Raw genomic sequence first — 23839 nt, 5'->3', positions numbered from 1 at the left:
TTCTATAATCTTAAATGAGGGAACAATTCTACATGGGAGCAAGAGCCATAGATTTTTATGATACTTTCAAGTAAGAATGCACAAAGCTATAGTTGCAGTTTTTTCAACCTACCTTTGTTTAACTGATTATTTAAGATGACTGAGTGGTGGATAATCAGGACCATCAACTAGTAGCAATTCTTGAGTATATAAATGGTCAAAATAACTATTTGTTTACAAGCCTCCAATTGGGAAATGCCAATAGCTTGGAAATAGCTTGATTGGGCCACATATAGATCTATATAAAAGAAGGTGGGCTATAAGATCAATATGATTTACTGAAGAGTTATTTGTCACACTCCTATCAACATAAATTTAATGCCCAATAGATTCGAGATTTTTGCAGAAATCTTGTAGGCTATAGAAACTGAGTAACTGCTACTCCCCCCATTATAGTGTATATAGTAATCTCAGCTACTCCCCCAATTATAGATGTACATTAAGCCACAAAAGAAAGTTCTCAACATATTTCACTCTAAGCAAGAATTAAATAATATAGTTGCATTGCCTCAGGACATGCCCTTGTCGTTTATAAGAGGTCAGACTTTTTTTCTTAAATAGTCTTAAGAGTGAAGAAGCTCTGTGTTTCACAAAGTTTGTAAATCTAAGAAAATTTATTATTTGAATTTTAATCTTGAGTCATATTTATGATCTCTGACCCTCAGGATGAACTCCCAGGTTCTTTTTTCCTATTTCCTCTGAAAAACTGGAAATTGCTAATGACAGTATGTTAGATGGAATGACCTTGTTCTATAGCAGGAATGAGAAACCTTAGGCCTGGGGGCCAAATGCGGCCCTTCAACACTTTTTTTTTGGACTGTAGGACTCTCCCTATGCCACATACCCTCCCCAGGCCACATTTTATTTATGTATAAAAATATTTATATTCCACTATTTCATAGAAAAACATCAAAGTGGTTTACAATAATATAGAAAACCATACAATAAAAACCAATACAATAAAACCAATACAAATAATAGTAATTAAAGTCAGACATCAATTAACTATTGTGGAAATATGTATTCTTAATTGCCTGCATAGGTCTGGTGAAATAGAAAAGTTTTTGGCAGGCATTTAAAAGTTGCAACAGAAGTCACCTGAACCCATGACGCTAAAGGTTGGGTTTTTGTTGCTGATGAGCCTTACCAACTCTGGGAACAACCAGCGATGCTCCTTCAGATGTTTTCAGTGATCTAGCTGGGCTATTGGGGTTCAAGCGATCCCTGGGGCTGTCTCTATTCCCGTCTCACACTATTTATTAATGTTTTTGGCTGACTGGAATGTGTCCTTGAATGCTGACAATGTCTCTTGCTTGCCTGGATGGAGGACAGAGAGGGCTTTGTGTAGAAAGCAGCCTACAGTATGGAGACAGCATGTATATTAGTTGCTCTTCCCACTCTTCTCTCAGGCCCAACCCACCACTGGAAGGTTGAGCACAAGGGATTGTGGCCCTTGGACTGAAAAAGGTTCTCCACTCCTTTTCAAGAGGAACCATAATATATTTAAGATGCTTACTGGCTAAGTAATGCTTTGAACTCAATGAAACTTTGGGGATAAAGCAGGAATATTATTTGAGACAGTTTAATAGGTATTTGAATATAGATTTGCAGCCCCCCCCATTTATGTGTCTTCTACTCGTGTGCGACTGTGTATACGTGTGATGCCGGGGAATAAACAATTCAAATCCAGAAATGGTGGGAGAGAGCTGGAGAGTCCTTGTGGCTCATGAAGAGACCCTCCCTGGAGCCAAAGAGGGTGGACAAAGCTATGAAGAGAACAGAGGCATCACAGGGCTTTGTTTATGCTGTTAAGCTTCTCCGCCTAAGAGCTGATGTGTGGCATAGTGCAGCAGCAGCCTGCATGACTTGCAGCCTCCTGCCAGCCCCAGAGAGTCATTTCTAGTTGTGGATATTTTTGGATACAATATTTTTTTTGTATGGATTGAAAAGAGAGTGGCAGAGACGGTGTTTGAAGAGTGTTTAGAGGGCGCTCCCCACTTTACGTGATTTCATTTGTGCATGCGGGGCCAGAACGTAATCCCACGTAAGTGGGGAGTCAACTGTAGTTAAAGGAACTTGAGACCCTCTATTTGAGACTGCCAGTCAGATAGATCAGCAGCCTGGCTCAGTATAAACCAACTAGCTTCATATGTGGGACAATTGTCTTCCTCTGTATCTTTTGGCTTAGCTCTTTACATTTAAGCATCTGGATTGATTTTTACAACTATTTCTTGCCTGCAGCCTTGTCTGAAGCACCAAAATATAGCACTAAGATTATATGAGAGTGCCCTTTGCCTTTTTAAAAGGAACTGTCTAATAAGAGATGCTGCTTTTGGACAGGAAGCTTGGTGACTCCTAAGTCCTTTCAAACACTGTGGTCCTGCAGTTATGCGTTTACATCCCCCAAAGTCTGAGGGATTATAAAAGATCAGGAACTAAAAGACCAGGAAACTAAATACAGTAGCTTATTACAGAGGTCATAGTGAAATGGGTCACCATAGTGAAAACATTATGACTTTGATTAAAAGTAGATGGGAAATGAAGGCTCCATTGAATCTCTATTATTCAGTTAATTTAAGATTGTGAACCTATAAACATGTTCGTTCCCATCAAAATGAATGAAGCCTGTCTAGGGTTGCAGATTTAGGCAGGGATCCTCAGGCTACTTAAGGTGAAATGCTTTGATATGTTGACATATCTTGACCCTAAGACTTGCAAGCCCAGTACAGTGGTACCTCGGGTTAAATACTTAATTTGTTCCGGAAGTCCATTCTTAACCTGAAACTGTTCTTAACCTGAAGCACCACTTTAGCTAATGGGACCTCCTGCTGCTGTTGCGCTGCCGGAGCACAATTTCTATTCTCATACTGAAGCAAAGTTCTTAACCCGAGGTAATATTTCTGGGTTAGCGGGGTCTGTAACCTGAAGTGTGTGCAACCTGAAGCGTATGTAACCTGAGGTACTACTGTAAATAGAAGTATACTGACTGCTTCACCAACCAAGGGTAAGGAACTAATCTGGTGTTTCCAACAGACTTTGATAGCACAGATCTTTAGCTCATAGGTATCAGTTTTGTTTAATTCAACAGGACAAAGCTAATTCTAGGAATTGCTGCTTTATGGCCTTGTCATGCAAATCATTCATTTGCTGCTATGCTCAGTGCAAATTCAGGGTGGCCAAATTGCAAGGCTATTGCCTGGGTCATTCTTGGATTCATGCCATCAGATACACACAAAAATCTGGCATTTTTTGACTTTGTGATTAGAAGTCACCTATCTCCACCAGTGGTGTAGGCTCCAGCCTAAGAACAAAATGGAAGGAGGGAAAAGGACTGGAAAAGCCAAATAATAGCAAGGGGAAAAAGAAAGAAAGAAAGAAAGAAAGTCTTAGAGTGCTTTGGCTTTTTGAAAGAAAATATAAACAGGTACATTGATTTTGTTTCATATTTCCCCATCTTTTCCCTCCCTCCCCTTTCCTACTAGTTCTTTGAAGATGATTGCCCTGCTCCGCATTAAAAGATGTTATCAGTCCAAAAGAGCAAGTGTGCTCTTACACTAACTAATATCTGCTCAAACGTACCTGACTGCATTGGAAATGTTGCAGTAGATTGGTATAGCAGAGAATAATGAACCGCTGCACCCCATTGAAATGTAATTACACAGCACTCTTGTTCTTAAACCTATAAGGTGAAAGAAAGATGAATAGTGAAAGTAAAAACCGCTGACCCTTCAAAGTTTAATTTACGTTATGCATTCCCTTGCCCTTCTGATAGGTTTTAGAAAGGTCATAATTTAGGGTATTTTGCCGTTGATAAATGATCTGTGTGTTTGTGTTCACACGCACCGATTGATTTGTTATAGCCAAAATATTGTTTTTATAACAACCTGCAGTAGGCAAACAACAGACAAAAGGAAATCCAAGTAGGAGGTGAAGCGAAATTTGATCCTCCTTGGGATGGAGGTGGGAGGCAAGGAGCATCAGAGTCTGGTTTAAAAGGAAGGAGTGGCTTGGTTGAGGTCTGTTAATTTCCTCAGGGCACCTTATACAAGTGTTTGCCCCATGACGAGCATCCAAGCCCTTGGTGCAGTTCCAGCTGATCACAATGGTTTTGTGTTGTCCAATGCCAAAAAATCTTTGCAACTTGGAGAGCTCCCTAGGTGGCAAAGGGTTGTTGGGGCAATTTTCCCGCCTTTCTAGCCTTGGATGAGGCTCCTTGTTTCCGGGCCCAGTTGATGCATTATGCATCAGGGCTGCCTGCAACTGACAGCCCCTCAGCCAGCGTCTACTTGAAAAGCAATGGTGCTAATCAAAGTCGACACATTTGAATGTCCAGACACACACACAGAGAAATTTACTAATCAAAAAGTGTATTTCCTAGGGCTGTCTCCAGAGAAATCCGCAGGAAGAAATTGGAATAATTTATTAGCTTACAAGTTTTCGTTGACAGTTAGCCCAAGGCTATTTATCTCTGTAATAGAGAACGTCTCCAATGTGGCAAAATTGACCAAATCAAACAGCTTTGATCAGAAAATGAATCTGGCAAGGCTGTCTGTCTGCTGGTCCCTGGGGAATGGCGGGAAACAAACAAAAAGATTTAACAAGTGGTCAATAGGAAAGAGAGAGAGAGAGAGAGAGAAAATTTGCAGGCTGCAAACTCCAGGAGCTTGCAATAGTTCTCGTTCTCTCTCTCTCACTCACTCTCTCTCTCTCACACAAATTACTGAAGAAATAAATTATGTGTCTCATCATAATGTTTAACTCTGTAGTTATGCATAATCGCAGTCATGCAGTCCAAACTAAGAAGCGATTCTTGCCTAAAGGGCATGAAGATAAATAGTTCCAGCAAAAGGGTGGGGGACATGCCCTAATTTATCCTTTAAAGGAAAGGAAAGAAGGACACTCTCCTTAGCTGTATGCATCCTTTTTATTTTTTACACTATTTGCCCCTGAACCAAAAATTGGATTAGGCATTGGGAGCAACTAAGAGGTTTTTAGTTGTCAGTTTAGATTTGGTGTGTGTGTGTGAAAAGGTTCATTTTTGCTAGTTTGCTGCATGGCCAGAGGTGTTGCCATCCTCCTCCAGTATCCTCTCAAATCAAACATGTCAACTATTTAGCTGCAAATTAATTAGATAGGAATTAATGCTTTGGATAAGCACATTAAAAATCAACACTAAATACTTAGAATTACATAAGCAGCATATCAGGCAATGAACAAGATTGGCTAGAAAAGTACCATCTTTATGTATTGTGCGTTTTGTGTCTAATGCAAACAGGACAAAAAGTACTTTTCCTGTCTTCGTGCTAGCTTGAGACAGCAGTCAGCTCTTGGCAGACAGCATCACCATCATCTATAGATCTTGGTGCAAACTATATTTACTCACTAGGGCTACTGTCTGTGGATAGTTATGTCCTAAACTTTTCCACCAGTTTCTCAACATACTGCTAGTAATATTGTGCTTTGTGTCATCACACTGGAGTAGCTAGGGTGGTCAGGTGAAGAACAGCACAAGGCTCTTGCACCTTTAATTTTTGCACAGAAGAGGAATTTCAGTAGATGAATTTGTCATACAAGTTACACTTGCTGACTATCTCTCTTATGCACATTAGGAAGCCCTTCTTTTATTTGGCCATCCCTAGGTATAGTGAGCAATGTCTTCTGCATTGGGATCATATTTTCTGGGGCATTTAAACCATACAGGGTGCCCAAAGCAGTTTCTGTGCCAAAACTGGGCCTAAACTCCAATTGAAATGGAATGGATCTAGAACATCAGTTTCCTCCAATATTGCTTGCTTAAGAACCTTGCCCAAAAAGGGCAGATTGGCAACTGGCCAAATGCAGGAAGGGTTTCTTAAGGAGTGGTTTTACCACTGCCTCCTTCAAGCAGGCAGGGCCGACCCCAGAGCTTTCCAAACTTTTCATGTGGGTGACACACTTTTTAGACGTGCATCATTTCATTACACAGTAATTCAGTTTTTCTGAGGTTAAACTAACCCCTTTCCAGCCCCGGAGGAGCGTGGGGAGTGTTTGCGTGACACACCTATACACTACAGCTGACACACTACGTAATGTGTTACAACACAGTTTGGAAAACTCTTGACTACCTCCTCTCGCAGGGAAGCATTAATCACTTCCCTGGCCCAGCCAGCTGTCCCCTCCCTGCTAGTTTTTATCAGCCAAGAGGGACAAGGGTCTAGAGCACAAATGATCGCCCTGACCAATCCAAGCACCTTGCCCATGTCCTTGAGCCTTACTAACAAACTCATCCAACATAACAGGACTAGACAGTGCTCTGGACACCTCGAGATTCATCTGATGTAACAGGAGTCAAGATCTCAGTGGTTGCAAGCAATTTTGTCTTCAAAATGCTTTGCATACAAGTCATATCCAATAATAATAATAATAATAATAATAATAATAATAATAATAATAATAATGTTTTAATTTCCATCTTGCCCATCTGGCTGGGTTTCCCCAGCCACTCTGGGCAGCTTACAACATATTAAAAAACAAAACATCAAACATTAAAAACAAAATGTCACATACAAGCAACAAACCAATAAATCAATAGAAACCAATAACAATGATTACAATTAACAACAACAACAACAAACAGAGTTAGTGTTGGTTCTACCACATCCATAGATCAAGACTGTTAAAGGCCCTGTACTACCTGTAAAAGCTCTGATGGACAGCATAGTGAGGATGCAATGAAAGCAGCAAAGTATACTTTCTTTGCTGCCTTCACTGCCACAAAGTAGGCTTGATGATGAACCCTCACCAGAGCTCAGTTGTATTTGACTGGGGTTTCCTCCAGTTGCATTCAAGCTGTCTTCCAGCTTGTCTCATTGCCCTAAGTTCTGGAGTATACTGTTGAGTTAAGCGGGCTCCATGAAGCAGGAGAGGGGTGCTCAGGAGCAATAGTGTCAATGGCCCAAGTCATTTGGACGTTCCAGAGGTTGGCCAGGGCTTTGACAGGAGTGCCAGTCATAGGATCCAGACAAATCTCCGAGAGCATTCTGGAAACCAATTGGATCTATCAGCCTCTGAGGGCAGACCATCCTAGTAAGTCCCGTACCTCTGCAGAGGGTAAAGGTGCTGAAAGCCTAAATCTTAACAGGAAGTGATCTGACCATGAGAAGAGACTGATGTAAACATCCCCAACTTTCAGATCACTCTCTTCATGCCCAGTTGAGAAAACAAGGTCCAGAGTGTAGATTGCCGCATGCATTGGGACAATGACATGTTGGGCCAGCCCCACGGTAGCCATGAAATCTGCCCTGATGCTGAACCAAGTAACAAACCCTGTGACATGGGGGGGGGGGGAAGAGACCTCAAGTGAATTGAAATAGTTGATCAAGATTGTTGGCTTCAAGGTTTCATTTACCAAGAGCCCAGGAAAGGTAGTTTGGGGATCATTTATTGATTACTGAGGCTCCAAACATGGCTAGTTCAGTGGAAATGGTGTGGTATGTTGAACTAACCAAACAAAAGGAATAAACATGGTTTAGTATATATATATATATTTCTCGATGGTTCTTCTGACTCATTCCTTGTGCAGCTCTAAAAATTAGTAGCTAAGACATATTAATTAGTCCAGTGATTATTCCAGCTTCTAATAGTTTTCCCAAATTCATTTGCATCCTTCCTCACTATGAAATGTTAGACTAATGAATGAAGCAACACAGATGATATATTCTAATTCAAGCCCAAAGTAATATGCTTCTGTCATCAGGCCATAACTGAAGTATCATTGAATAAAGAATATCCTATTGTCACTTGAAAGACCTCTGCATGAGGCTCAGACATCATGACTATGATGGAAAAGTTTGTTTTGCTGGACCGGTTGAATCAACAAGTGTTTCTTCTTCTTCTTCTTTTCTTTCCGTGCCAGCAAATGGTTAATGAACAACAGCCTCTGATTGGCTGTGGTTCCAGGAGGGAGAGTTTAAAAGGAGAGGATTTGAGGAGAGACAGGGAGTTAGGAATTGGGGGTTGGTTTTGGAGGGTTGGAATTGAGGTTGGAGAGGTTAGGAGATAGGGAGACAGGTTGAGGTATAAAGAGAGAATGGGAGAAAGAGTTGGTTCTGGGTAGAAACATTCACTCTGACCGTATTGTGAAGGACAGAGTGTGGTGTCCTGTAGGAGGAATAGACCAGAATTTTACTGGGAGGCAGAGGTTGAGCCTTAGAAGTAGGAGCTGGAAAGGAGCAGCCTACTTGGGACTCAAATCTAGTCTGGAGGGGAGAGATTCTTCTAAGGAAAAGAAGAAACTCCCAAACCCAATACAGTGGTACCTCGGGTTAAGTACTTAATTCGTTCCGGAGATCTGTTCTTAACCTGAAACTTTTCTTAACCTGAAGCACCACTTTAGCTAATGGGGCCTCCTGCTGCCGCCACGCCGCCGGAGCACGATTTCTGTTCTCATCCTGAAGCAAAGTTCTTAACCCGAGGTACTATTTCTGGGTTAGCGGAGTCTGTAACCTGAAGCGTATGTAACCCGAGGTACCACTATAAAGAGAGGGGGTGTGGAGAGCCCTTTGGTTTATTACTTAAAGTACCTCAGGAGCAAGAGTGTTAAAGGAGGTGGATAACTGAAAGAAAGTATCACTGTATAAAGGAACCAAACCTATAACTCAAAAACCACTGAGGATGAATAAAGTAAAAATCGCACTGTATTCTTGAAGTAACCTAAGTATAATCCATGTGTGTTATATACTATCTTGCCTTAAATAAATCTTTATTGTTTATTTAAGGAAAACTTACTAGTTATCCCCTCACAGAGGTCCCCTCTGCAGGATACTCTGGGCTAGAATTTTAAGAGGAAAGGAAAAGAAACCTTTGGGGAAAGGGTTGTTCAGTAAGGGGGGGAGGCGTAATTTATCTGAGTGAGAGCGGGTCCACCAGTGTGAGAGGAAAAAGTGCCAACGCGCCTGTCGCACAAGACTACTCAGAAGGTTCATTTTTTAAATGTCCTGTTTAAACAAGCTACTAAGAAGATAGCACCATTATTGAAACACTGATAATATTTAGCCTCAGATCTTATTTTCATCAAAAACTGGCCCCGTAGTATTATTACTTATTCAGAATCTGACTAATGAGTTGGATGAGAACAAATTGACTGTAGCTCCAATCAAACATGAGGGAATAGATGCTTGTTGGGAAGGGGAAACATTTTGGAGCGTGGAATAAATGCTATTTCAGAATCATTTTTGGAGCTATAGGTTTTTCTTTTACTTAAAATGGCTCATACAGTCAGACGGTTAAGCAGACCCGATGGTATTCAAATGTAGGCACCCATAATTCTCAGAACATAACAGCACCCTTTTGTATAATAATCTAAGTTGATTCAAGGGTCCGGATCTTGATAGAGACTACATTTTTGAGTGATTATTATTATTTATGAAATTAATTGAAAAACTTCCTAAAATGTATTCTGTTTTTTTTTATAAAATATTTATTGAGATTTTACAAAAACATAGGTTTAGAAAATACAAAGAAAAACATAATAAAAGAAAAAGATAAAAAAACAAAAACATACAAAAATTCATAAAAAAGAAAAAATAGGAATAAAAATACAAGATACAAAAAAAACCCCAGATAGATAAAAAAGACTTTAAAACAAATCCATTTTTTATAACTTTAAATTCGTTAGCTTGTTTCCTTGACCTCCTCACACCTCCCCTTTTTGTATTCCCATTTAAGTAATCAAGTCAGCAAATCCTTACCCTCTTTCGTTTATCTTAACTCTATAACTTAACATATTGTACCTCTATATTTTCATCCTTTATCAATTCATTTTTGCATATTCTCATAACTTTGTTGCTTAATGCCACTTATTTTCAATCCAACATCATTTTTAACATTCATTAATTTTACAGTGTTTCTGAAGATAGTCTTTAAATTTCTTCCAGTCTTCTTCCACCAACTCTTCTCCCAGGTCACGTATTCTGCCAGTCATTTCTGCGAATTCCATATAGTCCATCACCTTCATCTGCCACTCTTCCAGGGTGGGTAAATCTTGTGTCTTCCAATACTTTGCAATGAGTATTCTTGCTGTTGTTGTTGCATACATAAAGAAATTTCTATCCTTCTTTGGCACCAATTGGCCGACTATGCCCAGGAGAAAGGCCTCTGGTTTCTTCAAGAAGGTATATTTAAATACCTTTTTCATTTCGTTATAGATCATCTCCCAGAAAGCCTTAATCTTTGGGCACGTCCACCAAAGGTGAAAGAATGTACCTTCATTTTCTTTACATTTCCAGCATTTGTTATCGGGCAAATGCTATATTTTTGCAAGCTTGACTGGTGTCATGTAACACCTGTATATCATTTTCATAATATTCTCTCTTAAGGCATTACATGCCGTAAATTTCATACCTGTGGTCCATAACTGTTCCCAGTCCGCAAACATAATGTTATGACCAATATCTTGTGCCCATTTAATCATAGCAGATTTAACCGTTTCATCCTGCGTATTCCATTTCAACAGCAAGTTATACATTCTTGAAAGTATCTTAGTTTTGGGATCTAACAATTCTGTTTCCAATTTTGATTTTTCCACCTGGAAGCCAATTTTTTTGTCCAAATTATAGGCCTCTCTTATTTGATAATAATGAAGCCAGTCTCACACTTTATCTTTTAATTTCTCAAAACTCTGCAATTTCAGTTTATCTCCTTCTTGTTCCAAAATTTCCCAATATTTCGGCCATTTGGCCTCCATATTGAGCTTTTTCTGAGCCTTCGCTTCCACTGGTGACAACCACCTTGGGGTTTTATTTTCCAATAAGTCTTTGTATCTTATCCAGACATTGAACAATGCTTTCCTGACAATATGGTTTTTAAATGCTTTATGTGCTTTAACCTTGTCGTACCACAGATATGCATGCCACCCAAAAACGTTGTTAAAACCTTCTAAGTCCAAAATGTCCGTGTTCTCAAGAAGCAGCCAGTCTTTCAACCAGCAGAATGCTGCTGATTCATAGTAAAGTTTAAGGTCTGGCAGGGCAAATCCGCCTCTTTCCTTTGCATCAGTTAGTATTTTAAATTTTATTCTGGGCTTCTTGCCCTGCCAGACAAATCTAGAAATATCTCTCTGCCACTTCTTGAAACAGTCCATCCTGTCCAAAATTTGCAATGATTGAAATAAAAATAACATTTTTGGCAATACATTCATCTTTATAGCTGCAATTCGACCCAACAAGGAAAGCTTCAAATTTGACCATATTTCTAAGTCTTTTTTCACTTCTGTCCAACATTTCTCATAGTTATCTTTAAATAAGTTTAAGTTCTTAGAAGTTATATTAACCCCCAAATATTTTACTTTCTTAGCTAATGTTAAACCAGTCTCCTTCTGAAACCTCTCTTTCTCAATCGGTGTTAAATTTTTCTCAAGTACTTTAGTTTTTGACTTATTCAATTTAAATCCTGCCACATGACCAAATTCTTGAATCAGTTCTAATACTCTTTTTGTACTAGATTCTGGCTCCTGTAACGTCAAAACTAGGTCATCTGCAAAAGCTTTCAATTTGTATTGTTTGGCTCCGACCTGAATACCCTGAATCAAACGGTCCCTTCTAATCATATTTAACAGAACCTCCAGGACCGAAATAAAGAGCAATGGGGAAATTGGGCAGCCTTGTCGTGTCCCTTTCTCTATCTTAAATTCCTCTGTCATCACATTATTAACTATTAGCTTAGCCTTTTGTTCTGAATAAATTGCACTTATACCATTTTCAAACCCTTGACCCACCCACATCCCCCGAAGATTTTTCTTCATGAAATTCCAAGAAATATTGTCAAAGGCTTTCTCCGCATCTATAAAAATTAAAACTGCTTTAGTATTAATGTTCACTTGCAACTTCTCCAATATGTTAATTATGTTCCTCGTATTGTCAGACAAGTGTCTACCTGGAAGAAAGACAGCTTGGTCCTTATGTTTCTCTTCCACTAATACTTTTTTTAATCTATTAGCCAAAATATCAGCAAAAATTTTGTAGTCCACATTAAGCAGGGATATGGGGCGGTAGTTCTTAAGTTGTGTCTTCTCGGACTCCGTTTTCGGTATAAGTGTAATGTAGGCTTCCTTCCACGACTCTGGCGCTTTTTCCCCCTCCAAAATTTCCCCTCCTTCAGTGGCTGAATTAACCCGTCTTTCAAAGATCTATAATATTTTGAGGTTAAACCATCCGGCCCTGGTGATTTACCCAACTGCATATTCTGAATGGCACCTTCTATCTCCTGTTCTGTGATTTTGTAATTCAGCATTATCTTATTTTCTTGAGAGATTTTTTGTAATCCATTTGTTTTTAAGAATTGGTCTATATCAAACTCTTTCTGTGGCCCTTGTGTATATAGTTCTTTAAAATACCTTTGGAAGCATTTTCTAATTTTCACTGGATTCTGAATGTTCTTTCCTTCCACTTCCAAATTAGTATTGAGCTTTTGTCTTTTTATCTCTCAGAATCTCTTGTGACTTTGGTTTCGCTCTTAGTTTCTTCTCACCCTCCTTTATTTTTTCCAGAATTTTATCTTTTCTTCCATTTTGGGCTCTCTTCTTTATTGTATTCTGTTGAATCAGAAACCCCCTCATAACTGCTTTACTTGTGTCCCAGATTATTCTTTTTTCAGTAGTAGTGTTCAAATTTATCTCAAAATAGTCTCTCAAGGGTTTTTGGGCCTTCTTGATAACCTCTTGATCTCTAAATAAGGTGTCATTCATCCTCCATCTGAAGGAACCGCTTGGTGTTAGCTTCATCTCCATTTTCACAGCATTATGGTCGGAGCAAGTTTTTGGGCAAATTTCCACTTTTCGAGTCTTAGGTGCCAGTCCTCTAGTTATCCATATTTGGTCAATTCTTGTCCATGTCATTTTGGCTTCAGAGAAGAATGTTCCCTCTCTTCCTAGGGGGTTCTTAATTCTCCAAATGTCAATCAAGTCCATATTGTCAGTCAGTTCAAAAAAGGTTTTTGGTAGTTTGCCATCTTTAGTTACAATCTGTCTCTGCGACTTGTCCATATTTGTAGATACCACTCCGTTCATATCTCCCATCATAATGATGTTGTGATCCATGTAATCAAACAATGTCTCGTGCAATTTCTTAAAAAATTCAGATTTCCCCTCATTTGGTGCATAAACTCCTATTATTAAAAAATTTTCTCCTTGTGATTGAATTTCGATTGCCACAAATCTTCCTTGATCATCTTTAAAAACAAATTTCGGTGACAGGCTCTCTTTGGCGTAAATTACAACTCCTCTCTTTTTAACCTTATCCGATGAAATAAACTCTTGTCCCAATCTTTTATTAATCAATACTTTCCTGTGAAGCCTTATCACATGTGTTTCCTGTAAACAAATTAAGTCCAATTGTTCCTTTTTCAATAAATGAAAAACTTTCCTCCTCTTCTCTGGGGAGTTAAGTCCATGAATGTTCCAACTTAGTAATTGCAGAGACATGGCGTATTTATTCTATTTTCCTCCAACTGCTCCCAGTAATTCCTCTTGTTCCGACGGTGGTATCACTTTTTCTAATTTGTCCAGTCCCGAAGATGGTGGTACTATATCTAGTACTCCTGGTTTTAAAGCTCTTAGCCCTTCTAGAGCTTCTTTTTGCAGGTCTTCTTCGTAATCTCTCAGGAATTTTTCCTTATCTTCCACTGATCTTATTTTGAACTTTTTCCCTTTAAAGGTAAAGGATAGGCCTTGAGGGAATTCCCACCTGAAAGCAATTCTGTTACTTCTCAGCAAGGCCACCAAATCTCCGTAGTTAGTTCTAACATCCAATAAGTATTTCGGAATATCCTTGAATATCTCCACTCTTGAATCGTTTATTTCCAAGGTTTTCTGGAAGTGCAGGCTCAATATTTTATCTCTCTCTTCTTTCGTTCGGAGGGTAACCAAACAGTCTCTCGCTCTGTTCTTTTTCCCTCCTCTTCCAAGTCTAAAAGCACTTACTATCTTGAAGTCTTGCTTAGCATCCAAATTCCAAAATTCTGCAAATTCCTTCGTAAGAAAGTCACTCAAACTGTCTTTTTCCAATTCAGGGACCGCCCTGATTCTCAGATTAATCTGTTTTTCTTTAAGTTCAATCATAGACAGAAGCGACCGGTGGTCCTTAAGCTCTTTGCATATAGGTGGAATCTTTTCCTCTACCGCCAGCACTTTTTCCTTTGCTTCCTCAACTGCCTTTTGGTTCGAAGCGGATTCTTGCAACAGTCTTTCAATAGCTTCTGTATTTGAGTTCACCTTCTGCCCCAAATTGTTAATGCTAGTAGTATTTTGGTCAATTTTAGTAGTCACTTCAGTGACTTGGTTACTTAATTTTTCCAAACTTTCAAAAATTTTATTTAATACTGAAGTGAATCCCTCTTCAGTAGCCATTCCTTTAGGCCCAACTTGTGCAGGATCTTTCCCTTGTACAGAGTCTTTTCCTTGTGGTGCAGAAGGGGCAGATACAGATGCAGAGGCAGATACAGATGCTCTACGCTGCTGCGTTACACTAGTCTGCTGCTGTCTAACCTTTCCCGATCTTGTTGTCTTTTCCTGAAGCAAGTCTGCCATGCCACTTTGTCTAGGAATCTGGAAGTCAAGGTCAATCCCACGGTCAAAACTTGTTTTGCTATGAAAGTTTCCCAGGCCAGTCAAGAGTGGAAAATCCCCTGGCTAGTTGCAACAATTTCAAAGTTCCTCTAGGGGGACACAGTAGCGATCAATAGTGTTACAATAAGGTCTCTCTTCCGATTTTCCAAAGTCCCCCTTTTACAAAAGAGAAGAGCAACAGTTCCAAATTTAAAGTAACCCTCAGACTAAAAGTGTCTCACTTGCAGAGTTAACTGTCACAAAGTAACATTGTCCATAAATAGTGTGATTCTCCGTACAGCAATTTTATTAGTCTGGCAGTCCATTCCCAAGGATTAAGTGGTGGTCTTTTACTCCTTTTTCCTCCACTTTTCTTGCAGGCAACATATATTTTCTCCTCTTCCCTCCCCTCTCCTGCAATTCAAGGAGGGAAATCTTTTAATTTGACGTTAGGATTTAAGTCCTTTTTAAACCCCACTCTCCAGCGTTGGCTTAATCAGTCTTTGCTTTGATCTATATACAGAAAGGAAGGCGGACTTCCTGTTTGCGCCTTCCCGTTTCAGTGCCAAATTAATCCTCTTTTTCTTGAATCCCCGGGTCTTTGAAGTTGACCTACTCACGGGTAGTTGTTTGTTAGCCGAATTGTCCCAGGAAAAAGGTCAGCGCTCTCCGGCAACGGCTGTGCAGCTTCGCTGCACGGAAGAAGCAGTTGGCTCTCAGCACCGCGCCTGTCTCCCCGTTTTGCTCCGGGACCCCTTACGGGGTTCCTTCGCAGTTAGGGGGGGCGCTAAAGGTGCCTGCTGAGTCCCACGAACACAGGCTTCTCCCGCCTGTAGTCTCCTAAAGGGTCCCCGCGTCGCCGTCGCGGTTAGACCCGATTTCCGTGGAGTAATCCCCTCACAGCTGGAGGGAATCCGCCATTACCGATGGCGCTGCCTCCGGAAGTCCCTAAAATGTATTCTGCATCGTATCTACATTTTTGAACTTTATCACTATTCTTAGCTTGTAATGAAGCAACTTGAAACACAATCTCTGCATGAGATAGAGGAAGGCACTTAGGACTAATTTCTTTCTTCATCAAGTGGCACAAATTTATGCATATTCATTGGCTCTGTCACCTGATTAAAGAAATGTTAATCAATTGCATGAGGATTAGTCAATCAGTTAATCTGATCTACATACACTTGTGCATCAGTAAAATAATAGCTTTCAGGGGGAAAAGCATGCATCCTGTGTTTTTAGATGATGAATGCACATGTTATAGCAAGGACTATCTCAGGGTACTGCAGACCTACATATTTTTGGTAGTAAGATTGCTTTAAAAGTGCACTCATTATATTTCATTCATACATGTACTTTTTAGGGCTGAGTTCAGGGAGGGAAGTTCTGGAAGTTGGAAGTATTTGTCTGAATCCAGCACTGATTGGCTGATACCTGTGACTGACTGACTGATTTTATTTATATGCCGCTTTTCCACAACTGGCTGTGCCCAAAGTGACACAGACCAGACATTCAAAACTTCAAAATACAGAGCATTGGAAATACAAATATGCGTATCTTCAACAGCTGGGATACCTCAGCCGGTAGAGCACGAGACTCTTAATTTCAGGTGTGTGTGTGTTTGTGTGTCTGAGCCCTATGTTGGGCAAAATATTTCAACACTGCAGGGGGTTGGACTAGATGACCCTCAAGGTCCCTTTCAACTCTAAAATTCTATGGTTCTATGATTCTCAGAAGTTAGTCCCTGGGACTTACTCTTAGTTAAGTATGTTTTGGATCGCAGCGTAATTAACGAAATATTGTAGCCCCAGTATTTATGCAAATATCCTGCCAAAGCTCAATTCAGTATTTTTTTCTTTTTTACAAAAAGCTTTTTAATATAATACCTAGAGCTGTTTAAATGAATGTGGGTAAGTGAGAAGGGGTGAGCCTTAAATGTCCTCCTATGTGCCCTATTGTATGGTAGAAATACTTCAAGTTCTGCTGCTCTTAAACATATATTAACTCTCACACAATTCTGAATAGCAGAGCAAAGTGACTGCTGCTGTCTCTTTAAGACCTTTGATCATTAGCCTTGCAATGACACCTAACTAACTAGAATCACTGCTTGAAAATTCACTCATGAATCATGACTTCAGCTAGACTCCAAGACCTTAGGTCTCCTTTGACCTTAAACACTTTCCTCAATGCCATTAAATAAATTAAATGTTTAAATTACTTATATTAGCTTTAATTATATAATTATAGAGTCAATGAGAAATAAATCTGGAAAGGAGAGACTTTAATTTAAAGAACTAGCTTTAACTTTGAAGTGGATGAATGCTCTAGTAGAAAGAGTTGAAACAGCAGCTTGCTGATTTTTAGATTGGGTAGCAGACAAAGCTTACTTGAAATACCGTAACACATGATGACCATGTAAATCAGACTGCTGTCCAATTTGGTTTGTAGTAAACTCATTATTTGTAGAGAAGAGCCCAGGATGGTCTGACAGCTTTCCTGCTATATGGTAGTTGTGTTAAAAGTCAAGATGCTTCTCTGGGCTGGAAGTGGAAGCTGAGGGAGACTGGTGAGAGCGCCTGCTTGCCCACCTTGGAGGAAACATCCCACTGCCTGCTGGCCTGGGTTGGAGCGGGCGTGAAGATCCCAGTGGCGGGGATGGCAGTGGCGAGTGGCGCCCTCGGCTACCAGAAGCTGCTGGAGCAGTGCCAGACTCAGGAGCTGGAGGCCCCTGGAGGAATAGCAACACCACCTGTTTATCCTAGCTTGATACTTTTTACATAATGACATGAACAATGCACAGTATTTGTGGGAAAGTCGAAATGCCTAACTATGAGCCACCTTGAAAGCCTCAGATATGGCACATACAATGTAAAGAACACAGAGACATATAACAACTAAATATAATGACTATCAAGTATGTATCCTGCCTTCCCCAAGCTGGTGACCTCTAGATAATATTGGACCACAACTGCCACCATCCCAGATTATTGGCTATGGTAACTGGGGCTGATAGAAGTTGTAATCCAGTGGTGTCCAAACTTTTTTCAAAGAGGGCCAGAATGGCCAACCAAACTTGTTGAGCTTTTTTTAGGATTTTACCCCAGAAAATAAACTGCCACGGGGCACAGGGGCCCGATTAAACCAACCAGTAGGCCAGATTGTGAATTGCCTGTTGTAATCGAACAACATCTGGGGGGCACTAGGTTAGGAAGGAATTATAATCAAAGATGGGCAAAAGAATGTGACAACATATTTTTATTTAATTCATTCTCAGCCTGCCAGGCAATTCACTATGAAATTTAATTTAGATATGAAATCGAGTTGCTATATGTACTCATAGCTGAACTGGAATATTACTGGGGAAGTTGATTTGATAAATGAGGATTTTTAAAACTGCATGTTTAAAATTCGTATGAAAATAATAGGGTATTTTCCCCTGGAACAGAAGGTGCATATGTAATGCCCTATATAACTGCATTGCCTTACATGCCTCACCTCCAAATCACCTGCTTTTATAATTGTAGAGATAAGCATACAATTAGCATTTGGGGGGGGGGGGTTGTGGCAGGAAGGCCAAGTCATTTAACTTCTCCTGTATTACTGAAACCATTTGCAGGCTCTTGGATGAAGGGTCAAGAACACAACAGCCAAAGATAGTGATGTAAAAGTGTTAATAGTTCATTCAAAATCCATAAAGAAACAAAAGACACTATAAAGAGTTGAAATCAGGTCCAGACCATCTCATTGCAGGGCAGCCCAAACTTCAGGTTCAGACCATCTCATCATAGGGTAGCCCAGAATCAGTTTCATCCAGATTTTTAATGAACAGTTGATTTTGGTTGGTGTGCAAGTTCAACTTCACTGCCATTTAAATATTAATAACAATGTTGGCAGTTTTTTCATCAACCTCAAAGAGCATTCCCTGAATGCATAGTTTAGCATTAATCTACCCAGGAGGATGCCACCAGAAGCAGCATCCCTGTGGCAAGTTCATCACTCACACTTCAGTTGTAACATATGGCAAGTCATAGTACACAGATTACCTCTGTCACTCTAAGAGTTTTCAGGCCACCACTACACATTCCTGGTGACAGCTGTGTGGAGATTCTCTATGTGATTGTGGCTGTTCATGTGGTAGCAACTTTGGAATGTTACAGCTGGAGAGCTTTTCATAGATACGCTGTTCTCATTTTGTGCCCAAGTAATTTAAAATAAAGTGCCTGTTACAGTTATTTTTCCATGTAAAATTTAGTAATCTTTTGTTAGAATGTTGAACAGGTCACACTGACATTTCAAATGTTACTTGTATAAGTGGGACTATGAAAAAATATATATCCAGTGTCCTCTTTCCAAAAATATAGCATGCGCCTTAGGAAAGCACACACTAAATGCAGCATGCACTAAATGCAAACTAAGTGGCATAGGTCAATGGGAGAAGACAAAATAGTGGAGGAGTAAAGGAATTAGACCAAACAAGGATATTTAATGTACCGTATTCCCTCCAGAATAGCCTGCAATGTTAGAGAGGTTCATTGTGTGAGTTAAAGTCACTCTAGGGCAGTTCTAACTTGCATGACTAATATTTACTTAGCTGATCACCAAAGGTCTCACTGATCTTGGCAGCATTACAAGGCTTGTATTTTCCACACAGATGAACTGTTCTTGAACAATTTCTCCAATGAATTAGGCACAAATGTGCTTTACTTCAGCATCAGACATGCATGGCCATTCATTCTGCCAACCTTATTTCTCAAACAAATATGCTTATTCTGGCAAATACAGGCAAAGTTTGCTTTTGTATTTTTCTCCAGTAATTTCCTTAGGCAATGAACAAAAACATAAATATGTCATATTGTGATGGTTCCAAGAGTTAATGCAAACAAATAGCACTTTTGCTAAAAGTGCATTATTATGCAGTGAAGAACTGAAATGTAAATAATACATAATATATAAATATTTCAAATGAACATAGCAGAAACATAGCTATGGAACAGAAAGCGGAGGTGTCTCTTTGAATTCAAGCTGTGGGAGTTTGCCTCACTTTCTCTTCCTGAAATTCATTTCTTACCTACACCCGCCATTCAATTCATATGGCAATGTAACTATTTGTATTAATGTTGTATTGTGCAACAAAATCTGTCTTCACAACTGCCAAAAGGCACATTTGGTCACCTTGTGGGAGATAATCAAACAGTCCACATTATGATTAATACAATGAGAAATATAATACAGAAATGTTGGGTGCTCTTGGTAGCAGAAGGAGGAATTCCATAAAAATAGAAATAAGAATAAGAAATAGTTCTAGAGTCAGAATATTTTTCTGCTCAATGATAATGCCTTAGATTCAGAGTATGCTTCCTTAGGCAGGAGTACCCTCTAAGTAGAGTTCAGCTTGGGGAACACTCCTCCCAATAGAGGGGAGGAAGGCATCTTTTATTCATTCCCCACACTAAATCCTCTGGGGCATTGTGTGAGCTGGATGTTGGAGGAGGAAGGGAGAATAGGCAAGAGTTGCCTCCCTTCCCACAGTAGGACCCCTCTGCTTGATCAAAAGCTTTCCATGGATGGAAAAAGCCTTTCTGTTCATGGAAGGTGAAGTCTGGATCCAACCTAGAGTTTTTCTTCTGCCATGTTTATAAATGCTGCACCTCAATCATACTCCCTTAGCATTTTTCTAAACTAAAAAGCCCCAAACGTTGTAACCTTTCTTCATAGGGGAGTTGCTCTAACCTCTTAATCTTTTTTGCTGTCCTTTTCTGAACCCTCTCCAGCTCTATTGTAATGTCTTCCCATAGTTATTTAAAATTACCTCCCTCAGTCTTTTCTCAGTCTAAATTTCTCATTCAGTTTTCCCTTCCTTATTTATGGATCTGCCTAAGTTCTCCTGTCTACACCAGAAAACAGTCTAATGGCTAGTTTGTCTGTTTCCTTTAAGAAGAAATCTGTTGTGACTATCCACTCTACTGGAACTCTGGAGCAGATGGTGGAATCCACAGTCACCCAGGGCATACAGAAAGAAGCCTGTCAGAGTTAGGTCTTTTTCTGCATGCCCAGAGTCCTTCTTTGAACTTCCCAATTTTGGCACCAGTAAGTATCAGTTTGGTGCTGGATGTGGGCCTAGGAGATCTTGGATTAAATCCCAGATTTTGTATTTCAGCCTCAGAAGCTATCTCTAAAAGTATGAACAGTAGGATTCTATGAACAGACAGAGATTGAGGCATTTTTCTAACAGACAAATGCTTCATAATGTATTAAAGAATGACACCAAATAATAGCAGTACCAATGCCAAGTTGATGGGCTGAATATCTATGTCCCAAAATAGGCCTTGCCAAAGGGTCTGTGTGGAAAATTAAGAATAGTCAAGAAAGGTCAAGCTACCACCCTAATGTCCAAGAGAAGTCTTTTACAGGCATTAGTATCTGTAAAACTGCCGACTAGCCTGCAGCATCTCTGGTTCCTTTTATAAAGAGGATGTTCTGCAAAGACAGGGAGGAGTTTTATAAACTACAAAATGGTTGGTTGCTCACCAGATTACTTTTTTCTTCCCTCATCTCCTCTGTTTGCCTTTGAAATGTACAATAAAGTGTTTGATTTATAGAACATCCACGAGAGAATGGGACAGTTAATCTAAGTGGTCAGCAAAGACAGAGCAGGAATAAAGATGTTAAACTAAAGGAAAGAACATGTAGATTTCCTTACACCAGGAAACTTTAACGGTTAGGAAATGTATAAAGAATGGAGAAACAAGCTTTCAAAGGGCAGGAAACTTGAGAAGTGGCCGTGTTTTGGGATCAGTTCCAAAGACTGTTTGCCTGGGTGCAGTCAACACAAGTTCATATTTTCAGTGGATTTGCATGTCAGAATGGCTGTATAAATAAATAGTCCAACCTATTCCAGACAACTCATTTGTCTTTATTCAACCCTCTTTTTGAGGTTTTTACATGACAGAGTATTTAGCAATTTGGAACATTCACAAAATTCATTTCAGTACATGCAAATACGCAAAAAACTTTGGGTGTTTACTTTTCCATAGTAGTACATAACTCATAAAGTTCTTTCACAAAATCCGATATCTCTAAATCTACAGAAGGGAGATGATCAACCAATTCAAGACCAATAATAATAAGATACACTACAAAGCTGAATGAGTTCATTTGGGTACCTTTGGCAAAGAACTTGTTCATTACTGTCACTAATGTATGTTGGAAGACATCTGATATGAAGTTCATAATTGAAATGTTATGAACACTTCAACATATGGATCTTTCACATCCACTTAATTGCCAGTTTAGTAATAATTTTATGTAATGAGGAATTATTAATAATACGTGAAAAACTAAATTGACGTAATCACCAAAAAACCATAATATGACACTTGCAGTATAAAGGATGTTATAATTCCAGGTGTTTTATGCTTTCCTCCCCATAAAAATGTATGCCTGCATAACATTAAAATTATTACATAGAATTGTTAGCTACTAATTCTCTTAATCCATAACACAGAGAGAGAGAGAGAGAGAGATTTGTTCAGTGTCAAAGTATTTTCTTTGTATGTAGTTATACTTCAGAATATGAATAATATTATCACCTTGGAAGGGTGAGGAGCACTGGCGGAGGAAGAGGAGTGCGGGGGGAGTGCACCACCCCCGGCAGCACGATCCCAGTGTGGTGCCATTGCGGCTCCCCTCCCCCCGCCCGTGCTGGGTGCCATGCCCCCACAGGCGGCATGCCCCGCCCCCTGGCGGCGTGCCAGCCCCACCCCCACCTGCTCTCCGCCCCCCAGTGCCAGAGCATGAAGCTCTGCCACTGGTGAGGCGGTGAAAGTTAGGGAAGATGTGAGATCAGAAGAAGCTTGACTTGGCAGGTAGATTGTCGTGCAGTGCAGTGCAGAGCATATGGGGAACTTACAGGAAGTCTGAACTTCTGAATATAGACAGGCTTTTTAATGGCATTATAAAAGCATTTCAATATACCAGAAATCCTATTTGAACTCAATTTCTTTAGCCAGTTTCTCTGAATATTGTAAAATGGAGTACCATCTCTTATAGTAAGAAATACACATTATTTTCCTCAACTGACGGGTGGGGGTGTGAAGAATCCCATGTTTTAGGAAGGGACTATTAAGATGTGACCTTGGATCTCTAGGACACAAATCTAGTACACAAATCCAATGATTGACCATTGGTATCAATCTGATGTTTAATATTGTACTTGGACCTTGTATTGTTATATTAAAGAGTATGTACCTTTTGGGATTTCTAACTTCGGGTGCACTATGGAATCATATTGCATGTTGTGTGGGGAATGGTTGTGTGTGCCCCCATTATCATGAGTTCATTGAGTTGTAGTCAACTAATCTTTACTCAGAGTAGTTCCATTAAAATTAATAGACCAAAGTTAGTCATGGCCATTTGTTTCAGTGAGTCTGCTCTGAGTAAAAGGTAGCTGAATACAACTGTAAGTGTCTTCCATTTGTGGATGCCATGTGAGTGTTGTCACTGGTACAACCTCTGACTCATAGGCTTTGGCAGTGTGTTTAAGGATGCTTGAGGAATGTCTGCCATTTCCCTACCATTTTGGAATTTTCCTAGTTACATTCCCTGCCCCCTGCCTGTGCTGGTATAGGATATGGTAACTCTTCCATTTATGTATCTCTACCCCCAGTGTAATTAGGGTATGAGCTTGTTATGATTAGGCAGGGCCACCTTAAGACATTTTGCTGTCTGACAAGATGGACAAGATGGCACCCACCCCCCGGGCACATACAGAAGCCAACTGGACTGGTAGTTTAATCTTACTCCAGTACTGCTGAAAGGACACTGTCTTCCACTATAGTTGAGGGCAGCAGGCTGTTGTAGGGGCCACCTGACACAGCTCTGGCCACTCCCTGCATCTCAGCATCTGCTGCCCAAGGCAGCTACCTCACTCTGCCTCATTGTAGGCCTGGAGCTGTGATTAGATAACACAATCAGTAAAAGGAAGTAACAGCAGAAGACATTAAAATGTAAAAAAGAACCAAAAACAAAAACAAAAAACCACCTTACCGAAGGCCCTCTAACTGTTTGCCTACTTAGAAAGTCTCCAATGTTTTGGCATTATCATTGATTTTTGTAGACATCTGCTCATTTGTTTTCAAGTGGTGTTAGAGCAGCAGAGAGTGCTGCTGACCAGTTTGAGGCCAAGCCCCATCTGAGCTGCTTAATGTGACTAGCTATCTCATT

At 39.9% G+C, this 23839-nt stretch overlaps 2 long non-coding RNA genes across 7 annotated transcripts in view; one reads left to right on the top strand and one right to left on the bottom strand.

Annotated features, from left to right (window-relative positions):
• The window catches only part of LOC310744731, an 18844-nt gene extending 123 nt beyond the window's left edge, over nucleotides 1–18721 (bottom strand). Inside the window, exons 1-3 of one of the 2 annotated variants that reach the window (XR_014539713.1) lie at nucleotides 18661–18721; nucleotides 3619–3718; nucleotides 1–277 (exon numbers count right to left, since the gene is read on the bottom strand). The exon at nucleotides 1–277 is cut by the window's left edge and continues 123 nt beyond it. This is a non-coding gene — a long non-coding RNA (uncharacterized lncRNA). Of the gene's footprint in view, nucleotides 278–1411; nucleotides 1518–3618; nucleotides 3719–18660 lie in introns of those variants that run through there. The other variant, XR_014539714.1, reaches the window with a different exon arrangement.
• The window catches only part of LOC310744691, a 143071-nt gene that overhangs the window by 19015 nt on the left and 100217 nt on the right, over nucleotides 1–23839 (top strand). The gene's annotated exons all lie outside the window — the stretch shown is intronic.

This window comes from Podarcis filfolensis (assembly GCF_964270895.1).
Source record: "Podarcis filfolensis genome assembly, chromosome: 11".
NCBI classification, from domain to species: Eukaryota; Metazoa; Chordata; class Lepidosauria; order Squamata; family Lacertidae; genus Podarcis; species Podarcis filfolensis.
This window is presented reverse-complemented; position numbering and strand designations above follow the sequence as displayed.